This window comes from Prunus mume, linkage group LG7 (assembly GCF_029339155.1).
Source record: "Prunus mume cultivar Tortuosa linkage group LG7, ASM2933915v1, whole genome shotgun sequence".
In the NCBI taxonomy this organism is placed as follows: Eukaryota; Viridiplantae; Streptophyta; class Magnoliopsida; order Rosales; family Rosaceae; genus Prunus; species Prunus mume.
In genome coordinates this window covers 445,656-461,771 of record NC_142704.1, presented here as the reverse complement: position 1 = coordinate 461,771, position 16,116 = coordinate 445,656, and the positions used below count along the sequence as shown (strand labels likewise).

At 38.2% G+C, this 16,116-nt stretch overlaps 1 non-coding gene across 1 annotated transcript; it reads left to right on the top strand.

Annotated features, from left to right (window-relative positions):
- Window positions 1–13,125: 13,125 nt before the first annotated feature.
- On the top strand, window positions 13,126–13,207 carry LOC148915149 (small nucleolar RNA R44/J54/Z268 family). Its single transcript, XR_016122422.1, has one exon. It is a non-coding gene; the product is annotated as a small nucleolar RNA R44/J54/Z268 family (small nucleolar RNA).
- The last annotated feature ends 2,909 nt before the right edge of the window (window positions 13,208–16,116 follow it).

The window sequence follows — 16,116 nt, the reverse complement described above, 5'->3', positions numbered from 1 at the left end:
TGGAATGAGATCTTTCATGGGGCCTAGGGTTTCAAGATTTTTCTGGGAATTTTATTACTGGCATGGTGATATAGCAAGTGACCTCATTTCAGAGCTATAAAGCTTATTAATTTATTAGTCAAAAGAAAACCGTACATCTGGAGACTAATAAAGATTCGACTAACTAAATTCACATGTAATAATGCTGACTTGCTGACAGGTACATGGCCTCGCTACATATAGAATTGAGTCTCATGCTGTATATCATCACTAGGGAAAATATTAGGAAGAACACATTTATAAACCACATCGTGTATTAGAGATGTGACTTTGATTATTCGAGTAGGTTCCACTTTTATTAAAAATATGGTACAGAATGTGGTATATAAATATGATTTTCTTAATATTATTCGATCCCAAATTCTAATCATTTTATGATCATATGCATATTCAAAACCAAGCAAATATTGTGAAATAACATTTATGTACCACATATCTAACTGATTGTATGGGAGACTCTACCTCTGTTAAAGAGGTGGTACACATAGTATATAAACGTGGTCCCAAATGCTAATCATTTTGTGGTTGTACGTATATGCAAAACCAAACAAAATAATGAAATAATAATTTATTTGAAGGTCCTATTGGGGTCTAAATCATTATATGATTGTTATACACCTGTCTAGGATAGTAACTGCTGAACGAGTCAGCTCACCAAATGGATATGAAATTGGAATATCTTAGGCATAAGAAAAATAGATATTTAGTCATATACTTATTCTTAGCACTAATAATATAGATAAATTCTATCCCATTTAATTTATATAAATAAACCCAAAAAATGATAGTTGGCCTTATTGAATTTCATTTTGATTATGAAATTACTTTGATGCCCTATTGAGTGTTTTGGGCTTTTGGGGTTGGATTTGTTTTAAGAAATTAATGACAGTTTTGTAATTTAAAAGAAGTTGAAAGCTTTTTTGTTATATTGTAAATGAGCTTTGGGTGTGTTTCTAAAGTACATTCCATAAGGTTTTTTTTTATAATTTGGGCTCTTATATTGGGTATAATAGTGAATCTCTCTAAGAAAAACGAGTGATGGATTGATCAAGAAAGAAAATGTCAAGATGGGATAATATATATATATATATATATAAAGCAAAAGACAAAGAATGGTGAAATATTCAAAATACCAAAAAATGCCCTTGGTTAATTCAAACATTAAGATTGAAATTATTAATTAAATAAGGATAACATGGTAAATTCACATTTTTCATATTTAAAAAATTAAAATTAAAAACAAAATCAGATAATAGGTCCTACTTTTATGGAACATAATTACCCATATTATCTTTTCTTAATTCTAAAAATAAAAGAAAAAGAAAAAAGAAAACCAATTGGCACATGAGGCATGTGCCAAGGGGCTAGTTTATATTATTCATTAAGTTTTAATTCTTGACTTGTAAAATTATAAGTTACCAAGCAGAAAAAAAAAACAGTGGAAGCTAGCAGAGGGTTTATGTTAGGGCACTATTTATAAAGACAATAATATATATATATATATATATTTTCGCATCTTTTTAACTTCAAACATTTAATATTATTTTTATTAATTTGTGGGGAACAGGATTTAGGATTAGGTGTTGATCATGGAGGTGGGCCCCTGGAGTACAAATCATTGAGAGAAGTGTGGATACTGCATATCACATGTATCTTGAATCCAACTTCATTCCCACTTAGCAGGACAATCTGTCAATGCAACGTGCAATGACAGGCGTACACCTATATATAGTGACCGTCGATATTTATGAATGCTTGTTTACTATTAAGAAAAATTAGGTATTAGACATAATTAATTTTACTAATTAGTATTTGAGATATTGGGCATTTTTGTTTGGGTTTTAATACCTATAAAAGAATTGTTATTTTGGATTAGGTCAAAGAGGAGGCCCAGATTCATTGGGCCTGTCAAATTTATAAAGGTAAAATACATTTGTACCCTTTTTGTTTAAAACCCTTCCAAAATCAGATCTCACCCTTTCTTTCTCTCTCTTGGACAGATGCGGCACAACGACCGCCTCGGATCATGGCTTCTCGGGCCACCTGCGATGACGATGGTAACAAGTAGGCACTACTACGTTTCACTATTTGCGCGACGAAGAACAACTCGTCGTGCGAACAATACTTGCGCGACGAAATAACTATTCGTCGCGCAATCCATTGAAAATTTGCGCCACCAAACTTTTTGTCGCGCAAAATGTATATGCGCGACAAAACAATTTTTCGTCGCGCAAACGAGTTAAAAAAGCGGGGAATTTTTTAGCGCGAAACATTTGCGCGACGAGATATATCGTCGCTAAAGGCAACATTGCGCGACGAACAAATTCTCCGTCGCGCAAAAGGACATCCCTCATTTAGCGCGACGGAAAGACGTTTCGTCGCTTAAGAGAACAAGAGATATTTTATTTTTTGGCGCCAAAAATGACCGGTGGGATATTTTCTTTGTGCGACGTAATTACATTTCGTCGCGTAAAGTTCAACGCTTACGCGATTTAATATCTTGTTTTGCGCGACGAATTTTATTTTTGCGCGACAATTTTGCGCGACGAAATTTGCGCGACGGAGACTTCGTCGCGCAAAAAGTTAGATGTCGGCAGGTGTTTGCGCGACGAAAAAATGGGTTTGCGCGACGAATGATTTGGATTTTTTTGCGACGGGAGTTTGCGCGACGAATAAGTATGTTCGTCGCGCAAAGTCTTTCTTCTTCATTTTATCATTCGCCATTGCGAGGCAGAATGCAAAAACAAAGCATTCTCGCCTCTGCCTTTCTCTCAACCTCTCTGCCGCTGCTGGGATTTCAATACATTGATTGGGTAAGTATTTTTCGTCATTAGTTTAAAAGTATTAATTTAAGTTCGTACTAAGGTTTTTTAATTTGTTTTCGTTAGGGATATTTGTAATTAGCGATTGGTGGAGAACGATTGAGAAGGTATTTTATTTGTTTTATATATGTTTAAAATGTTCTTGTGAAGTTATATTTATATTATGTTGTGCGTAACGTAGTACAATCTGTTGTGATGTACGAAGTTAATTGAAATTAACTTCGTGCTTTTATTTTTATGTTTAGTAACACTTAGTTTCCCATTCGAGATTAGTTGGATTTCGTGCATGGATGCGTAATGCATGACTGCGGTCCAATTAATTCTTGAATTGTCCCATTATTTGGACAGTTTGGTAATGCATAGTGTTGTCACGTAATCTATGGCTACTGGATTAGGTTTCGATTGTGGATATTTCGTTGTCATCTCGGCACGTTCTTGGGTGGTACATAGGTATTTATACCTATGGCCACCTCAAGAACTGAGCGAGATCTTTGGCAAATTCATCCATGTCGAAATCTAATCTCATGTAAGTCGTAGGTTACGTGGCAGGAGTATGCATTCCGAATGGGATAGGACCCTTACCGGAGGCATAAGGTGACATTATAACTTCGTATGAAGTTGTTGTGATTGTTGTGTTGTGATTCTGGTTTCGGGAATTATGGACAGAAGGTGGATACAAAACCCGAACAGATGCGCAGCGAATACTTGGATGGAATCGAAGATTTTATTGAGTTTGCACGTAGACACAACCCGGGTGCAACTAGAATCCGTTGTCCTTGTAGGAGGTGCAACAACACGTTATGGGAGACAATTGAAAATGTTGGATTTCATTTAGTAAGGAATGGAAATGATTGAGACATATAGCATTTGGAACCTTCACGGGGAACAATTAGAGCATGCTTCGTCTTCAAATGCCACAAGAGTGGACAATGTTCAACCTATTGTGGATGCTAATGATCAAGTCATGGATATTATACAGGATGTTTTTCCATTTGCATCGACCAACATGAATCAAGAAGAGCAAGATGATGTGCCTACACCAATAGACAGTGCGGAGTTTGAACAATATGAGAAATTGTTAAAAAATGCCAACCAAGAGTTATACCCGGGGTGCGAGAGCTTTTCCGTTCTCACGGCCATTGTGGAGCTAATGCACGGAAAAATAAAGTATCGTATGTCGAACCTGTGTTTCGATTACTTTTTGGGGGTTTTCAAGAGAATGCTTCCGACGGACAATTGTTTGCCGAAAGACCATAAACAGGCGCAGAAGGTGTTGAATGGTCTTGGATTGGGTTATGAAAAAATCCATGCTTGCAAAAACAATTGCATGTTATTCTACAAAGAGCATGAATCGTTGGATACATGTCCTATATGCAATGAGTCGAGGTTCAAGATGACATCTCAGAATAGGACGACTAAGATCCCACAAAAAGTCATGCGTTATTTGCCCCTGAAACCTAGGTTGCAGCGATTGTATATGTCGACGCATACTGCCACTGACATGAGATGGCATCAGGAAAAACGGGTAGACGATGATGTGATGCGGCATCCTGCAGATGGGGAGGCATGGAAAGAGTTCGATCGAACGTTCCCCGAGTTTGCTGCTGATCCCCGAAATGTTAGATTGAGACTTGCCACTGACGGATTCAATCCGTATGGGGTTCTAAACCAACACCACAGCACTTGGCCGATTTTCGTATTCCCATATAATTTGCCGCCTTGGAAATGCATGAAAAAAGAATACATGATGATGACTGTTTTGATAACTGAGGATCCTGGGAGGTCAATCGATGTTTACTTAAGGCCGCTGGTTGATGAGCTGAAGGATTTGTGGACAAACGGTGTTCGCACGTACGATAAATCAACTGGGAAGATGTTCACTTTGCAGCAGATTATGTGGGGATGAATGATTTCAGCATATGCAATGGTTTCAGGTGGAGCACAAAGGTTATATGGCATGTCCTGTATGCAAGGAAGATGTAACTTCTAGTTGGCATGCTGGAAAAGTTTGTTACCTTGGTCATCGGAGATGGTTGCCATGGGACCATGAGTGGAGGGAAAAGATAAAGAGTTCGACGGGAACACCGAGCGCCGCTTAGACCCAGAGAATGGTCCGGTGATGAGATATTGGACCGCCTTAACGGTTGGATTTTGCTCTTCGGGAAAAGCATTAGTAAATATCGGACCTTCTACACATATGAACTGGACGCACAAGCCTATGTTTTTGAGCTCCCATATTGGTCGAAACTAAAATTAAGGCACAATCTAGATGTGATGCATGTTGAAAAATGTATTCGACACATTGGTGGGCACGATTCTAGATATCGAGGGAAGACAAAGGACACGATCAAAGCTCGTCTTGATTTGGAAAGAATGGGCATACGAAGGGGTTTATGGATGAATAGGGACAATGATAAAGCTAGAAGGATCTTGCATTCTTTTCTATGAAACCGAATGACAAGAAAGAGTTTCTAAAGTTTGTATCGTCAGTAAAGTTTCCCGATGGGTATGCTTCTAATATCGCATACGTTGTGTGAATGTTGTGAGGTAAATTTCTGGACTTAAAAGCCATGACTGCCATGTGTTTATGCAACGCCTACTTCCTGTTGGTATTCGACACCTATTGCCGGAAGATGTAGTGAAGCCAATCATTTTGTTGTCCAGATTTTTTCCCAAGACGGCGAAAACTTTGCGAAAAACGGACATGTTTGATTGCGCCATGACATTGTCCAAGTCCTATGCAAGTTTGAGATGATATTTCCTCCAGCTTTCTTCACAAGTATGATGCACGTGATGGTTCACTTGCCAGAAGAGGCATTACTTGCTGGTCCTGTCAACTATCGCTGGATGTATCCAATAGAAAGGTATATAATCCTTATCATTTGTGTATGCATCATTATCACATGCTTGCTAATTTCAATCATATCGTTTTATTTTGGCAGGCTTCTCGGAGAGCTGAAAAAAGTGCATAGCAGTATGAAGCCGAAGGATCAATCGTAGAGGCTTTGGTTCAATATGAGTCGCACTTTCTGGAATGTATTTAAAAGATGTGAGACGGTTTTCAATCGTTCTCGCGCAATTATGATGGAGGTATGAGAAATGAAAAACTTTTTGTTTTTGCCCAAAGCGCACGACCCTTGAGATCGACGGGCTTGAGTCGTTTTCTAGAAATGACATGGAGGTAGCGCATTGGTTCGTACTGAACAATTGTGATGAGATCATGGGATACTTATATGAGCATGAAGAGATGATGAAGCGAGAACATCCATCACATTTGGTTGCCCGAAACACCGTGAATTGTTTCCACAATGGTTTTTGGATTCGTAAGTTATCAGTGTTTGTTATTTGAGAAATATAAATGTTTTTTTATAAATTTTGTCAGACTAACATATGAATGGTTTTGTATAATATTAGGTGAATAAGTTGAAATCATCGAATTCCCCAACTTACAGTGATGAGTTATATAACTTGGCGTTCGGCCCGATTCGCGCTGAATTGTTCTCGGGTTGTAATGTCAACGGTGTCAAATTTTGGTCAAGCACGAGATGACAAGTTGTGTACGTAAAACAGCGTTGTCCATGTCCAGTGGAGGCGAAAATCACGGACATTGATTTCTATGGCAAACTCACAACTGTCGTGCAATTGCTTTACAAAGATCGATACCAAGTGATCATGTTTAAGTGTCGATGGTTTGACACCAACCCAAATAGGCCGGGAAGTGTTAAAATCGATCATGGCTTACTATCTGTGAACATGAACAGAACTTGGTATGATGACGACCCTTATATTTTGGCAAACATGGCAACACAAATTGTGTATCTAGATGACCCTAAAGCCGGAAGCGGTTGGAACGTTGTTCAAAAGATGGATCACGAGGAACGTGTATGCTATACCGAACTAGACCCAACTGACAACAACGTCAACAATGTAGCTGACCAACGTTTAGAATCTTCAATGGAAAATGATGCGGAAACACTTCGAGATACTAATGTTATACAAGAGCCATTTCAAATACAAGGAGTGTCTTCAATCGAAATACCGATTCAGTCAATTACAATTGACCTCGGTGATCTTCCGCGATATGATGTTGCAGTTTGCCCGAGCAACGACGATGATGTAGTTATAGAGGCGGAGGAGGAGGAGGAGGAAGAGGATTGGGAGACCGAAAGTGATGATAGCAACGATAACGAAAGTTATTATAGTTCGGATGATGAATGATTAATTTTTTTTGTAATTTTATTATGTTAGTGGACATATTTTGTGTAATGCAAATGTTTTCATATATGTACTTGTTATATCCAAACATTATATATGATACCAAGTGAAACATTATTAAAATAATTGTAGTTATAAACCATTGGTAAATAAATATAGCCAACTAATTTGTATCATAAAGTTTAAATTTATTTTCACAAAAAACTTTTACAAAATGAAAACCATATAACCGAAAAAATGAATACAAAGAACATAAGATTATCAACAATCCTTCCATTCTCAAATCGAAAGAAAATAGAAAAAATCATACTTTCATACAATTAATTATATGTAATGATGAATACTTCAGATTAATAATATGTGAATGCAAATAATCTTGCGCGACGAAGGCATAATTGTCGCGCAACTTTTGCGCGACGGATAACGTACACGTCGCGCATACTCTATCATTTGCGCGACAAATAATATCGTCGCGCAAGTGACTTTAGCGCGACGAAAAACAGACCTCGTCGCGCAAACATATACATATATATATATATATATTTATGAAATATACACACGTATATAGTTGAAATTGACGATCGAAGTAGTTCACTGTATTCACATAGGGTTAAACAGTATAGCTGTAAAAAATCATCAAAATCAGAGTCAAAATAACCGTTAAATCATGACTTTTTGTTTATAATCACAAACGTTTTGTCCCGTTACTTGAGCTCTGAATGTTTTTTTTTCTCATTTTTGACGTATAAGATCTCGAAGTATAAACAAACATATTTGACGGCTAGATTACTGAAACTAGTTGCCTAGAATACGTATTCCATAAAAACACAATATTCATAAAAATTGAATAATTTCTTTATACATTCCTTCAGTCTAACATAAGATTATGTAATGTCTTGTACTGTAAATATCTGAAATTGAAGATCGAATTACATCTCTCAGTATTTATATAGGGTCAAGAACCGTAGCTGTAAAAAATTTTCAAGATCGGAGTTAAAATCACCGTTGAATCGGGACAATTTGTTTAGAACCGTCGAAACGTTTTGTCCCGTTACTCAATCTCTGAATGTTCATTCATTATGATTTTTGACGTATCGATCTTGAACTATGAAAAAAGAAGATTACCGGTTGGATCATTGAAACTAGTTCAGGAGTTCGGTTTAGGGCTTAGGGTACAGTGTTTTAGGGTTTAGGGTACTAGGGTATGGTTTTGCGCGACTAATATAATTCCATTCGTCAAGCAACATCAATAAAAAATTTCTCCTCCCGCTCCAACACTTAGTGAAATTTTTTGGCAAAGCCGCTTGCGCGATTTAATATCCGCCCATTCGTCGCCTCCAAAATCAATAAAAAATTCGCCTCTCCCGCTCCAACACTTAGTGAAATGTTTTTGGCAAAGCAGCTTATGCGATTTAATATATGCCCATTCGTCGCGCAAAATCAATAAAAAATTCTCCTCCCCGCTCCAAAATCAAATCCCAAAATTTTGGGCGGCCGATAGCTATGCGACGCACAAGTTGTTTCACGCGCGAAGGTATATCTGTTCACAACTTTGCGCCGACGAAATCATGTTTTTAAGTCGCGCAAATGTCAAATTTATAATGTTGCGCGACGAAAATTTTACTTTGCGTCGCGCAAAGTTGTTATTTAATGAACTTTGCGCGACGGATATCCGTATTCGTCGCGCAAAGTCGAATAAGTTTTCTGAAAATCGCGATCTTCTCCTTCTTCCCCAATTTCTCAAACGGAACCCTAAACCTCCATTTCTCTCCGCCGTGACCTCAGCCCCTACTTCCGCCTAAATCAGACTCCGCCGCCACCGTCGAACCCAAGAGCTTCTCCGCCGTCGCCCCATCCCTGCCGCCGTGAATTGCTCCGCTTAGGCCGAATCTTCGCCGCGTTGTTCTCTCTCCTCCGCACCAAATCCGCAATTGAGGTATGCTTTGGGTAGTCAATTTGATTGATTGTGTGCATAGGTAGTCAATTTGAAACCCTAGGTTTCGCCGGTTTTGAAATTGAAATTCGCCACTTCCGTCCTTTTCGGATAGGTCCGAGAACAAAAGTGCCTCCAATTGATGTTTTAAACCTAGGTAAGAACCTTGCCCCTTAATTTGTAGGATTTCCGGATTGTTATCGCTAGGGCACCCAGCTGCCGCGCGTGTGGTGGCGCGTGGGGTATCTTGTGGCATAGGGCATTTTGTCCCAGTGCAAACATTTTCGTTGTCACGAGCGCGTAGGTGTGCTCGGATTGGAATTTGTTATCGTTTGAGTGTCGAACTGCTCAACCTATTGTGCGATTTTAGGTTTGATATGTTCGGACCTGTTGGATCGAGCCGAAACTCACGTATGTGGTACCATGTATTTATAGGATCGTTTAGGAATCGACGGATTGTGGATCGGAGTCCCGGATACTCCGAAATCGCAAACCCTAAGTCAAACTATGATTTTAATTAGTTAGTTCAATTTTTTACTGACATTGTATGTGCTACATTGGATTAATGAAATTGTGCAGATGTCAGACTTGATTAGACGTCGTAGGCGGTGAGCTACACCGAGTTCGAGCCGGCTCGGCCGGATCACCGCCACCGCTCCAAAGATCGATGGAAGCAGACGTGCTAGCTGGTCCTGGGGATCCCAGCGGCTGCATCATCATCTTCTTCGTGGTGCAGCCTCTTAGCGCTAGGCGGCGACACCGACTGCTACCACCACCGCACCACATCCATCGATATCGTGCCTGGGGCACCTACTGTAATACTCTTCCCTTTCAATTTTTTTAACATTTTTTAATTGGGAATTTTATGGTTCAATTTGATTGTATATGTAACAATATTGTCATATCCCTTTGCAGCCAAGAGGAACACCGAGGCCGTGTCGGCACCGTTGAAGGCGAGTCACCGGGTGACCAATGACAAGATCGGATATGACGAGCGCCATCGGGCTGCACCGACGGCGGACTTGCATAGCTCCTTGGCCCACGACATTGGGCATGTCGTTGGACCATTGCCCGATGCAATGGAAGTCTTGGAAGGTCATACTGACAGATCAAGATGCAAGTTCGCGGCGGTTGTCGGTATTTTTCCTATCTTTTAATTATTTTTCTTTCAAACTTTATATATTTCTATTACTTAATGTATGTAATCAATTTATTGCGCATTTAACTACGACTTAGAGGACATCAACGAGGAGACTTTGGCGTACGTCAACAGACTCTTCTGTGAGAGGTACAGCGATGGAAGAGCGACTTGCACCACCATTTCGAGCGCTTGATGATCCGCAAGTCGCTCTTCGGGAGGGTTGCTCAAGGAGCTTGAGGGGCGGGAGGATAGTTGGCGTGGCTCGCGCTCATTTTCAGGCGCCCTGATTATGTGGTATTTTTTTAATAATATTTGTTTAATGTTTATTTTATTTTTTATATCTCATTATTATTTAATTTATTTATAGTTCAATTATTACGTTTTATTTTTTGTATAATGTAATAAAGCCCAAGTGAATAAGGGCAATAGGAAGAAGAAGACTCTTCTTCACCATTCCGCCTGTGCCCTTCTCATATAGGATGGATGCACCAGTCGGGTAAGAATAATATAATTTATATTTAATTTTTAATACGTCATTATTATTAATTTCTTTTGTTCATACTAATATTTTCTTCTCTTGTTCAATTAAGGGGGTCGAAATTCCCAGAGATTGACGCCTTTGGTGACGCTTATGTTCGACCTGGGAATGAGTTGGCCGAGTCCCTTCATGTAAGTATTATGTATTTTTAATTCTTATGTTACACTTTCAATTTATATGCATTTTTGAATTTATATTTTATGTAATGTTAAACAGACGACGATGGTGGAGAGGAGCCAGTTGGTTCTTCAAGAGTCCGCCTCCCAACTTCCTCCCGAGACTCCGATCGAGTCTGTGGATCCTCCGCATGATGCTGGATTTCAGATTTTGACGCAGACGTTGGATCAGACTCTCGGGAGGAGGCCGGGAACGTATTGTAGGGGATGGGGAATGCCCGATAGAGGGAACCTCGACCGCGTCATCGTCGCAGCAAGCAATAGTGGTCTGCTTGACATCGCGGCCGCTGCCAAGCTTGAGGGTTAGATGTCGGTGATTCTGCAGCCTCGCGCGGTCCGAGATTCCAATCCCGAATTTTGCGTCGCCGACCGAGCCCGTCCACCGAGCATCCCAAGACACCACGGCTCCTGCAGACACCCATACCTCCGAGCCGCATGTGGCAGACGACCAAGTAGATTTCGGAACATTATTTGATTAGTTTTTTATTTTTGTAATTATTTTTACAATTTCTATACATTTATTTTATTTTATATAATAGATGTTTTCTTTACGATTAATTTTTTTTTATTGTAATTTCATTTTAATTTAAAAAAAAAACCAAATTTATTTTTTTACAAAATTAAAAATCAAATAATAATAATTTTTTTTTAATAATATATATTGCTTTATGCGCGACGAAACGTAAATCGTCGCGTAAAAACATTTAAATAACAAATCGATTAAATATATTTTAATCTTGCGCGACGGTAATTTCATTGCAGAAGATGTGTGACGAATAAGATGTCGCGCCAAGGTTCATGTAGCTCGCGCGACGGACACCAGAGCGCAGTTTTTTTAAGACCGTTTCACGGGCAAATATTTGTGCGACGGAGAATGAGGTCGTCCCAAATGTTTTTGAAACGAAGTTGTTATACGTAGCGCAAAGCTGCGCGACGAATGACATTTGTTCGTCGCGCAAATCCTTTCTTCACGAACTTTGCGCGACGGATCGCGCCTAACGAAACTTCATCGCGCATAATGATGTGCGACTAAATCATTTTGCGGCGAATACCCTTTCGTCGCGCAAAGACTAAAATGTAGTAGTGAGGGTACAGTCTATGCTGTTATGGTTTCTAACTTTCATACGGTTAGACTTGAGCTATTTTCTATAGGTTATATATATCTGATTTCTTTCAATTTAACAGACTAGTAAAGTTGCTTGAGGATATCATGGTCGACATCGGAATCGATATTCATGGATACTAAGAAAGGATGTGATCGGATCACTGACACGCATGAATGGTTGGCCGGCTCTCTCAATTCATGGAGACAAAGTCAAGTAGAAAGGGATTAGGTCCTCTCTAAGTTTAAAGCTAATGACTACAACAGATGTTGCTGCTCATGGTCTAGGTATGGAAATAATTTCTTTTGAGTTTGTCAAAAGACTTGAAAGGAATTCTTGTTTTGTGTAAACTTAGGAAAATATCAAACCCCCACCCTGGACACCATTTCATTTTGCTCTTTCCTATGTTTTATCTTTTATGATTTTATGATATTTTATTTTATTTGCACTTCTATGTTATTTATTAATTTTTTATTTATTTATTGAAAGATGCTATTCTTCCCAACTAACAATTTCTATTTGTTTCCCACTCCACGAAGAAGATTACTATTTTTTGATTAATAAGGCTATTTGAAGCAGTCAATTGATACTTGGTTCAGCTTTTTCTTGTGTGTGTGTGTGTGTAGGATGCTTGGGTATTTCAAGGAGATCGACTCTCCTCCACCTGTGAGAGCCTCTTTCTCTTTCATTCTCTTTTAATGCATTTGCTTGTATTTGGAATTGGGGGTTTGAAAATATTGTTAATCCTTACGATTTTATAGGTTTTTCTTTTTCTTTTTTGTTTGTTTGTTTGAAAAGATGGCCTGGTGTTGTTGGATCAATTTTGCTGTATAATTGCCTTTTTTTTTCTTTTTGATAAAGTGATTATGTTTTTGGTCAATTTTGTGAAAATCAAAATACTTGAGAAAAAAGAAGCTACTTTGAAGAATCAAATTCAATTTCATCTAATTACAATTGGTCTTTTGGAAACTGGAAACTGCATTGCAGTTTTCATTTAATTACAATTTGATTTTTGTTCTTTGCTTGGCCTTCAAACTCACCAATTTGAAGAGTAGAGGCTACCCAGATGAGGAATTGGGTGGGTAAGAGAGAGTAGAACTATCCAAGAGCAAGGGAACTCAAAATTGGACTTTTGAACTGCGTGCATTGCAGTTTTGGATTGCAAGTGACGATAAAGCAGATAGGACATCGGCAGTCTTGGAGGGTGATGACTCAGTCTAATGGAATCTCTCGATGCATTTTCAACATTTTTGCGCTGCACTGGATTTTTGTGTTCTTGTTTAATTGTTTGTTTATGTTGGTTTTTTTCTTTTAAAATCATAAATTTGAGTTGTGCTGGTAGGATTGTTGGTGGTAATTTGTTTTGATTGCAATGCAGAAAACGGAAACTGCATTTAATTACATTTGGCTAAATTGTTTTATCATTGGATATTGGTATGATTTTTGAAGTTAATGGAAATTATACAATTGTCATCAATGAATATGTCTTTTTGACTTTGTTTAGTTGCTTGTTTTCATGATGGCTTTGCCTTTTGGTTTTTTTTTTTTTGTTAGTGTGGTTGCAACTTGATTAGAAATTGCAACGCAGAAAATGGAAGGAACTTCTGTTACCTTAATATGTTTCCATTGCACATTCCAATGTCTTTTCAATGAGCATGCTTGGTGTTACTAGTAATCCAGCTGGGTGCAAGTGACAAAGAACGAGCTAGAATTCTTTTATTAAATCAATTTGATCTGACTCTAATACAAGGATTGCCACTTGCCCTCTGCTTGTTTCAAATATATTTTCTCCTTTATTTAGGGCATGTACTCATCACTCAAGTTTGGAGGTTGACGCATCTTATTCTATGATCGTTGTTCATTGTACATAATTTGGTCTTATTTTATATAGCACAAACGTCGTTTTATATAGCACATAATTAGGTCAGGCAATGATCTAATTTAGCTACAACTAAAGCTCACTTACTATGCATTTGTCTTGATTTGGAAATGGTTGATGCCATCATTGTCATATAATATCTTGCAATACCATTTAAGCTTCAATTCAGTGAAATTTTACACAGGTTCTGCATTGTAGTTTTGCACAAACTACATTGCAGTTTCAAACTGCATTGCAGTTTTGGTAATTATAATTCGATTTTTGTTCTTTCCTTGGCCTTCAACCTCACCAATTTGAAGAGTAGAGGCTACCCATATGAGGAATTTGGTGGGCAAGAGGAGTAGAACTACCCAAGAGCAAGAGAACTCAAAATTGGACTTTTGGAAACTGCATTGCAGTTTTAATTTAATTACAATTGGATTTTTGCTCTTTCCTTGGCCTTCAACCTCACCAATTTGAAGAGTAGAGGCTACCCAGATGAGGAATTGGGTGGGCAAGATAAGAGTAGAACTACCTAAGAAATTGGACTTTTGGAAACTGGAAACGGCATTGCAGTTTTCATTTAATTACAATTTGATTTTTGTTCTTTCCTTAGCCTTCAACCTCACCAATTTGAAGAGTAGAGCATACCTAGATGAGGAAGTGGGTGGGCAAGAGAAGAGTAGAACTACCCAAGAGCAAGGGAACTCAAAATTGGTCTTTTGGAAATTAGAAACTGCATTGCAGTTTTCATTTAATTACAATTTGATTTTTGTTCTTTCCTTAGCCTTCAACCTCACCAATTTGAAGAGTAGAGGCAACCCAGATGAGGAATTGGGTGGGCAAGAGAAGAGTAGAACTACCCAAGAGCAAAGGAACTCAAAATTGGACTTTTAGGAAACTGGAAACGCATTGCAGTTTTCATTTAATTACAATTATTTTTGTAGCTATTTTTGTTTTTGTTTTTGGTTTTTTGAAACATAATTGATATCTATATTGTATTTTTGTTGTAGTTTCTGTTTTTATTTGCAGTTTTTGTGTGAACAAGTGTTGAAATGATTTTTTTTTTTTTTTTTTAATAAAACCGTTGATTGTTTATATAAATACTATATAACTGAATAAATATTATAAAATCAAGTTTGGTGTAGTGGTTTGTGAGTAAGCCTTCCTCCTTTGAGGGTCAAGGTTCAAGTCCATTCAATGACACAAAATCTTTTTTTTTTTAAAGGTGAATAAAGGGCAACATGGAGTTGGTCCCTTGTAGACGGTGGCAGGTGGTGACGGGCGGCAATGGTGGCAGTGGCCGACGGTGGAATTTCTGTGGTGGCCGGAGGCGGGATTCCGGCGGTGGTGGTTAGCTAGATATGGACATGTGGCATAATATGCTTACCTTAGAAGGAGTGGCATTGTGTGTAATTTTGATATTTTTTAGTGATATTTTTGTAAAATTAGGTGCCACATTTGGTCTTTGGCCTTATGCTAATTAAATGAAATTGTATTCTTATCTTCCAAATTAGTAAACTATATTGTGTTTTAAAACTAAAGCTCCCTTACTATTACAAGTATATATGTTTGGATTGTTTGACTGAACTTTAATTTGGCCAAGTTCTCAATTTAATATATAGTGAAAAGGGTTATCTACTATAGACGTCTCTAAACTTGGCCCCCAATTTTAATTGGGTCCGTAAATTTTTTTTTTGAGGCAATTACATCTGTTAATTCAATAAATAGTTCCAATTTGGTCATACCGTCCAACTCTGTCAATTTATCTGTCAACGTGAGAGGGTAAAAGCGTCCTTTCGGGTTCTTCATCCATCATTGACCCCAACTCCACCTTCTTCATCCATCATCAACCCTAACAACCCCATCTCCATCTTCACAAGTTTACAATACAAATGCATATCAAACAGTTTGTGATTGGTAGAAACCACATAAAAGAATTTAACCCCAAAAAGAGAAAAAACCATGCTATGAATTCAAAGGTCTATGAAATCTGTAGAGCCCATTTGTGCACTGGCAATTCCTACAAGCTTCACTCCTCTAAAACCCAACCTGACAACACAAACACATAGCCTGAGCCACCACGCTTCTGCACTGTCCCAAAGCGAAAGAGGGGGGAATGGATTGTGAGAGAGTGGGAGAGACAAAGCGAAAAAGAGAAGGATTCGGATTGACGCTTATTCCTCTGCGATTTTCATCCAAAACATAATTCGTGATTGCATTTGGTACGATTCAGAAAGCGATAAGCGATTTTTATCATTTGCATTTTCTTGAAGTTTTTTTCTTGAAAA